Raw genomic sequence first — 7,679 nt, 5'->3', positions numbered from 1 at the left:
GTCCCGCATTGGGTGAACCAGACAACGCCAACTCCCTGCTGGCTCCATCTCTCATCGTGTGCTTATGGGGCTTTCTTTCTCTCTTTATGTTTCTGCTTTGATTGTGCTCTCTGTTTGAAAGCCGCCGGTCGTTTATTTCCGTGTAGGAGGAATAGCATTTACGCTTGTGGGTGTATTGCTGGACTGTGTGTACGAGTCTCTCACTCTCTCCCTCGATAGATTGCTCTGCAGTCATCTGCCTTTATCCTTGACGCTCGGCTGAGGATAGTGAGCGCACAAAGCTTTTCATGTTGGGGACTCGCTGGATGTGGATGTGCTTTGTGACCTCTCCCCACTCAAACAAAAGTCGAGTTCGCAGGGCCGTGGGTGCATGGCGAGCAGTAAGTTTAATGTGCGCATTGTGTGTGTGTGTGTGTGTGTTGGGGGGTGGGGGTGGGGGTGGGGGGAGCGGGTACAATGGGGGGAGGAGGAATAGAGACAGAGTTTTCTTCTGGGTCATTAACATTTTAACGTGTGCAAGACTTGACAAAAGCTGAGCAGATGGGCCGTGATGCACACTTGGGAGCCGGGCAGACTGCGCAAATCTAGCCCGCTTTCTTGGCCTTTTCTCTGGAGCCGGCTAACGGTGCAGAATGGCTCAGGCTTGAGAACGCCGCGCCAGTTTTCTCTATTAACCGTGGAACTCTTTTTGCCAGGCTCCTTCCTTGAGGCACCGCCATTGATCAGAGCGTATTGTGTGTTCTTGATGGTCCAAGGCAGACATATTTTTGGCGAAGATCGCTCAGGAGGTAACCCAGATCATGAAGGCATTTCTGCCGAGCCGAATGTTTTGTTTCTCCCGATGTGTCTTGTTGAGATTTTCCTGTGACATGGAGCTGGAGTTGGGCCCCGACTCTCCGTGTTCACAGCGGACCTTGATTTAATGTTATACAATTAAGGCACGCGGTGAATGCCAAGAGAGGGGCCGCCGGGCGTCCTGGGCAGTCCCAGAACACAGGCAGCAGCCCTGGGCCAGATACTGGCGGCGAGGGAATCATGCTACAGCTCGCCCTCCTTGTGGAAATGTGTTCGCCCCGCCGAGTCTCTCGTATCGACAACATCAAGCACCTGCTCAACGGGCAGACATTCTCAATTGATCCGTTTTGATGCCGGGAAATGGGCTGGGGGGTTTGGGGGAAACACTCGTACCTTTTCTCCCCTCTCACAATATTCTTTTTGTGTAAGGAAAATGAAGTTGACGGACGAGCTGTTGTTGCCATTTAAGATGCTGGCGCCATTTGAATTGGAAATTGTTACTGTCTCACAAATAAATTCATTCATGCTCTACTCTTGTGCCGTTGAGTAAGGTAATTGCCTCTTTTGTGAGTGTTTTCTGCCTGTCAGTTGTATTTTATTCAGACGTGTACTGCCCACTAAATCTAATTTTACCGTCTGTGCGGAATAGGCAGTAAATTCTTCATACTACCTCCGCGATTTTACGATTAACAATATGCAGGCAGAAGGAAACAGTATTTTGGAACTATAAATCCTGCTCGTCCGGGAAAACGCTGCTTGTAGAAAGGCACATGATTAAAACATGCCCTTTATTCAACATCAGGTTGCTAATGTGATATTGAGATGGTTCGAATGCTGTTACAAGATTTCGTTTCTTCATTAAAATACGCCGATGGGAATACGTTTTCAAGTAACGAACAGCTCGCGTTGTAAAATGAGGGTTCCAGGCGGAAATCTATCCGAATGACGGAGACAAAAAGGACTTCTGCAGCTCCTGTGCAGTGTCCGTCTAGCCGGCCCTAAATCTCAAGCTTCATGCGCAGCCATTTGTCATCTTCCTTCTTACAAGGTCGCATTGAAACATTTAATGTGCAAAAACATCGAGAAATTCCCCACCCACCCGCATCCCCACCCTCCACGTCCCGAGATTTCCATCTTCACCTGCTTACCATGAATCAGCGCAAGACTGAAGGAACAAAAACAAGTTTGGTGGGTCAATAAATAATTCACTGGAAATCATGTGATGGCCATGATTATGTTATCTGCAGAAGATGGAGATCACCAGCACAGACATTTTCAATAATTCTTCTGCGGTATGGAAACATACCCGTTTTACTGGGCGGTGAAAGCTTCACAAAGATATTTTGTGATAAAGCAGGTCATACTACTCGTATTTGGGTCGATTTATAAAAAAACATCGGGACTATTCGTAGGGACCTAGTTTAACATTGCAGTTGTAACCATATTACAAAATAGTTTACGAATATACTTCTGGTTGCATTGAGATTAAACATCTTCGAATCGTTTTGTTTTAAATTCCCTGACAATATCAAAGACAAGGATTTTTTAAAAATTATACATTTTTAAATGGCAATTTCAAACACTACTATGCGCTTTTCCGCTGCCTGCTATTTCAGGTTTGATGTGAAGCAAGAAAATCCGATTCAGTCCAGCCAAATATGCGGCTCAGTTGTAAGACGATTAGTGTAAAACCACAGCAACGCCAAGTTATCAATGCACCTATTAAAAGGTTAATGGTTTTCTAAAAAGTATGTTTTGAAGCTCTCTTCAGTTTACAGAATTCACTTCACCGACAGGAAAGCGTTGGGAGATTGTGAAACGAATTCTCGAACAGAAACGACCAAAACAGCATTCTCTGTTGGTAAATGCACTTCCCTCCAACATCACTTCCACCATCCTGGTCGGATCCATTAGGAAATGGAAATTTTCAATCCAGCACCAGGAACATTTAAAATGTAAACTGCTTCAATGGTACTAAATTCTAGTGGGTTTTTTATGTGACAACGTATACATGTATAATCTCTGATTTATACGTGTTTGCAGGAGTTATCTTTCATTCACGTCTGATTTTCAGGTTGAAATCTCGCATGAGCTATGAAGAATGCGTGTCCTGGCTTCGTCCACTAATTAATATTTAGGAAAGTCTTAAACTTTGAGTATGATATGCTATCGGATTTTTCGAAATACACTGGCCTAGAATTTAAGTAGTGTTATTTTCAATCGTTACAACACATTTAAAGTATTACATTTTGAGTATCATCATTAGTTTGGTTTAGGTCAGCTTCACATCAACTTGTGCGAACCCATTTTACTACTCATCAACGTAACCATTTCAAACGAATAACACCATTAAATTTAAAAAATAAACCTTACTAACCGCATCATCTCTAAAACCATTTGGTAAGGAAATTTATTTCATTTTTGGGAGAAGAATTATTCTGATAAACCGTTTCGCGCGAAATGCGTCCGGTCATTACCACTGGAACATTGAATAGGATAAACCTCGTATGATTTCCCCATAAGAATCATCCTATCTAACCCCTCCCCCACCTTCACAGCACAACAAATCCTCTAACTCAGTTTAGCTTATCAAATGTACCACTCGTTCGTGCGTTTTTGGTAGCTCTCCGTTCATTTAAAGCCGGTCTCTTTCACCTAAATAGAAAACCAGCTTTTTTTTGCGACTAGGAATAACGCACCAACAGTTCAAATGAAACTTCACGAATTATCTCAGGTTACTGTGTCCTAATAGCTTCTGGATTTCCATAATCATCAAATCGCTGTAATATTGGGAAATTAAAATGAAGCGACTGAACAATTCCGGCGATTAGTTGTGAAATCTACCAAACGATTTGACTTTTCTAAATAATTTTCTAATTATCTAAATCTCTTTTAGTGATGCGCAGTAAACGCTGACGTCCACGTCCTGTGTATGAGTTTTAAAAATATCACTGGGGTGTCAGGTAAAGAATGCTGAATCTTGAAATTAGCCAGTATGTTTTCGATATTAGTCAGGCCCAAAATTCTTGAAAACAACATTATTTCAATATTAATTAATAATTGTAAAGTTATTATCAGTTCCAAGTGAATTAATTATCTCAGATTGTCAACTCTTTTAAAAAAAGATATCTCAGTTCCCTACTTAATCTTGGACATACAAATCAATGTTATTTCGTGTTGCCCAAAGTGACAGTGAAACTACTTGAAAGTATGCAATTAAACCTAATAACAGGTAGTTTCGTTAAATGTAAGCAAATCGTTTGGATCGATAATTCGGGTTATTTAATAGGACGCTCTGATATCATATCAGGTATGGACACCTAGCTACAATAGGTGTTCTCTGTTTTTTAAAATTAGTTGATTCCAGATTAGTCCTCAAATTTAAGTACGAAAATATTGTGACCAAGAAATGTGCCAGTGGAGATGGTAAACATCTAAATGTTAAACTTTAGGCAAACAAAATGCGTATGGTCTCATTGTTTTATCAATTTACCACTCCGTTATCAACTCAAGGCTCAAGACCGTAGAGTTTCTGGCATAAAGACTAACTTACAAAGTCTAGCTCCTGTTGCTAACACGTCCTCTATCTTTTGCCGTCACTTGGAAGTTAGTTTTACGAAAATACCCATTTCATTAGGACATCATTGGTGGTGACGTTAAAAGCTTAATCCCTTCAATAGCTTTAACGTATCCTATGTTTAAGTACTTTATGTTATTCTTAACCAATATCTTTTTATACAATTACCAAGAATTGATTACAAATACATCTGACAATCACAAGCTTCATGAATTTAATTATAATAGCACTATAGTATGAGATCTACACTGCAGTGTTGCATTTCAGTAAGCTTTATATTTATAGAGAAGCAAATTATACTGGACTCTATATATTTTAGAACATTGCACCACTTTTGAACAGGCACCATAATCTTTAAATCACTTATTCTGGTGAACAAGAATTCAAAAATGTATGTCAGGCAGTAATGGAAAAATATTGAGTCATGTTACAAATCTACCAAAAATTGAAACATTTTCATGTGATATGCAGTGGGTTTAGCTGCCATTTTAAATGCTCAGGCACATATAAAGTTAATGGTTCCTTAACTATAGGCTGTTGCTGTGCCCTTTACACTCTGAACGAACTGATTTAATCAGGTAGCCTGAATTATATTTTGTCCTAAACTGAAAATCTGAATTTTGGATTGATGTGACAACTTGCATTTAAACAGTGCCTTTTATTTTGCTGGATGTCACAAATTGCTTTACTGCCAATTAAATACCTTTGTCAATATTATGAAATAAACAGCAACCACTTTGCATACAGTAATCTCCCACAAAGGTAATGTGCTACTGAACAGAAAATCTATTTTTGTAAGGTTGCTTAAGGCAAATATATTGGCCAGGATACAGGGATAACTCTTTTGCCCACGTTCAACAACACGTCATGCAATTTTATTAGATTCTCATAAGGGAGTTATCAGGATCTGGGTATAACATCTCACCAGAAAGCAGCACCTTGGACAGTGCAGCTGTGAAATATTGCTTTTGTTTTTTTGTAGGCGAGACCTGGAGCAGTGATTATAAATTTATAATATTCCTCTGCTGTAGGTCTGAGATTTGTTTTTATTAAAAATATGATTTGCAATCTTTTCATATTTAATGCAAAGATTTAACTTTATATTATCTCCTATACAATTTGCAAGCCAGAACTTCTTTTGGAGCACTTTCATATTTGAGTATTTTTCATTTTTAGTGATCAACTGATAACGCTGGGCAAAATAATCATTTTTATTGTGTTAAAAAGTATAATTTAGATTAGTAAAGTAGCATAACAAAGACATGCAATGTAATGATTTTGCCTATTCTCGAATTATTTTGCAATCATATCAAAATGTTTAATTAAAAATGCATAAATAAAGTATAGGGATTGGTAATTAAATCATCTCAGGTATGTTCTATCATGAAAAATCTTTAGATAGTTGAGTAATTCATAGCTCCAAGCTTTATGCTGCATTTTTCATACTCCTTCTAAATCTTAATTTCTTATTCATTTTCCTTTTGATAATAAGCATAAAAAAATCTTAGAACAGTTCGAGCAGTTAGTCACAGTTGAAAAGAAGAAAAATAAGTCCACTTTTCTAATGCAAAGTCCCAGCTGAAACAATTAATTAGCTTTCCCTTTCAGATATTCAATCCTGTGCACATTTCTAGCACTTTTCTGCTCTGAGCTCAGCTTTTTTTGCTTTGAGGTCTTTGTTTTTATTTCTACATGTTATGTTTTAAAATTGTCTACCTCTATTAATGCATCTCATTTTTCTACTTTGTTATGAGTTGTGTGTGTGTATCTATGAATTAAACATGCTTGGTGTGTTTGAAGAAAATTGCATTATGTGTTATTCTATCTGAACAGATTTTGCACTGATCTGTCAGTTCAGAAGGAAGGCTTTCTCCCAAAGGCTGGGGTAAAATGCAATTCCTAAATGTAAATTATTTTATTGCAGGTGTCACTTGTAGGATTTATTCATGTGATTTTTTTAAAAACAAGTAATCATTATTGGTAGATACATCTGTAGTTTCTATTATGTTAAAATATGCTCATGATCCAATATTAGAATTATGGCTATGTTCATCGACAAATTTGACAATTATGTTCTTATGTCTATAATTAAAATGGTTCACTATTTTCATGAAGTATTAGGAAACTAGGGTCTTTTGCACTCTTTTGATTAAAGTATGACTTTGATAAAAATCACTTTATGTTGTGGAGAAAGAATAGTACATATCTTAATTTAATAAAATGACAAATCTGTTCTTAGTTATTCTATTAATTTATGCTTTCTGTTCCTAATATAATACGTAAATAGATAGTCTTTTGCCAAAGAAAATATTTCCCTCATTACTTACATTCTTGATGTTTAGTGCATTTGATGATTTGAGTGCATTGCTACATTTTATGTGAAGGCAGAAATCTAATCTTTGCGTCTAATCTTTGTGGTTAAAGCCTTTATTCAAATAATCATTATTTATCAAAATGTTTTTGTTATATTGATATATGCTTAATTTTGAGTGAATAATTTATGAGCTTTATCCAGAAAATCAAATTTTGTTTTTTGATATTTTCTGCTTGTGTCCCTGTCAAAGTCCAAAGAATTGTGGGTTAAGTGGATTGGCCATGTTCAATTGTCCCGTAGTGATCAGGGATGGATGGGGTCATGGGGACTTACAGGGATAGGATGGGTGTATGGGTCTAAGTGGGATGCTCTTTTGAGGGTCAGTGAAGACTTGAATGGCCAATTGGATTTTTTCTGCACTGTATTGTATGATTCTTCTATGATTCATAACCTCCAGAATATTACGTCCACAAAGTAGGTGGGAATCCTCACTCTAAATGTAGATTTACAATTCTGTATTTAAATGTGACAGACTAAGCTTTTTAAAAAGTGCATATCAGGATTATATTTGACTTCCTCAGATAAAACTTTAATTCTTTAATTACTAAAGATATCTAAACTATTGCGAATTTATCCTCCCCGTGTACACAAGTAACATTGATTATCTAACAGGAGACATTGGTAAATATTTGTCTTGGTAGGTTTGAGAGTTGCTTTTTTGGTGCCAAATTAGTAAAATTATTAAATGGGAAAGCAAAAATTGGCATCATTGCCCCAGATTAGAAAGGAGGAAATTAATACAGGATTCACTTGCTAAAAACACTCAAAGCGAAATACACTTGAGAAAGTGCATGTGTGGGCACACAGTGAGGACAGAATATGACATCTATCATATCTCCCACAGTGAAATAATTTACCAATATTCATTGTCTCTACTTGTCTACGAAGGTGAAGTATGGGGAAAGTCTTGGATGCAGCAAGACTATTGGGTAG

At 37.5% G+C, this 7,679-nt stretch overlaps 1 long non-coding RNA gene across 1 annotated transcript; it reads left to right on the top strand.

Annotated features, from left to right (window-relative positions):
* Window positions 1-289: 289 nt before the first annotated feature.
* Window positions 290-1,326, top strand: LOC122543513. The gene is made up of 2 exons (XR_006310076.1): window positions 290-380; window positions 696-1,326. It is a non-coding gene; the product is annotated as an uncharacterized LOC122543513 (long non-coding RNA).
* The last annotated feature ends 6,353 nt before the right edge of the window (window positions 1,327-7,679 follow it).

This window comes from Chiloscyllium plagiosum, chromosome 3 (genome assembly GCF_004010195.1).
Source record: "Chiloscyllium plagiosum isolate BGI_BamShark_2017 chromosome 3, ASM401019v2, whole genome shotgun sequence".
NCBI lineage: Eukaryota > Metazoa > Chordata > Chondrichthyes > Orectolobiformes > Hemiscylliidae > Chiloscyllium > Chiloscyllium plagiosum.
This window is presented reverse-complemented; position numbering and strand designations above follow the sequence as displayed.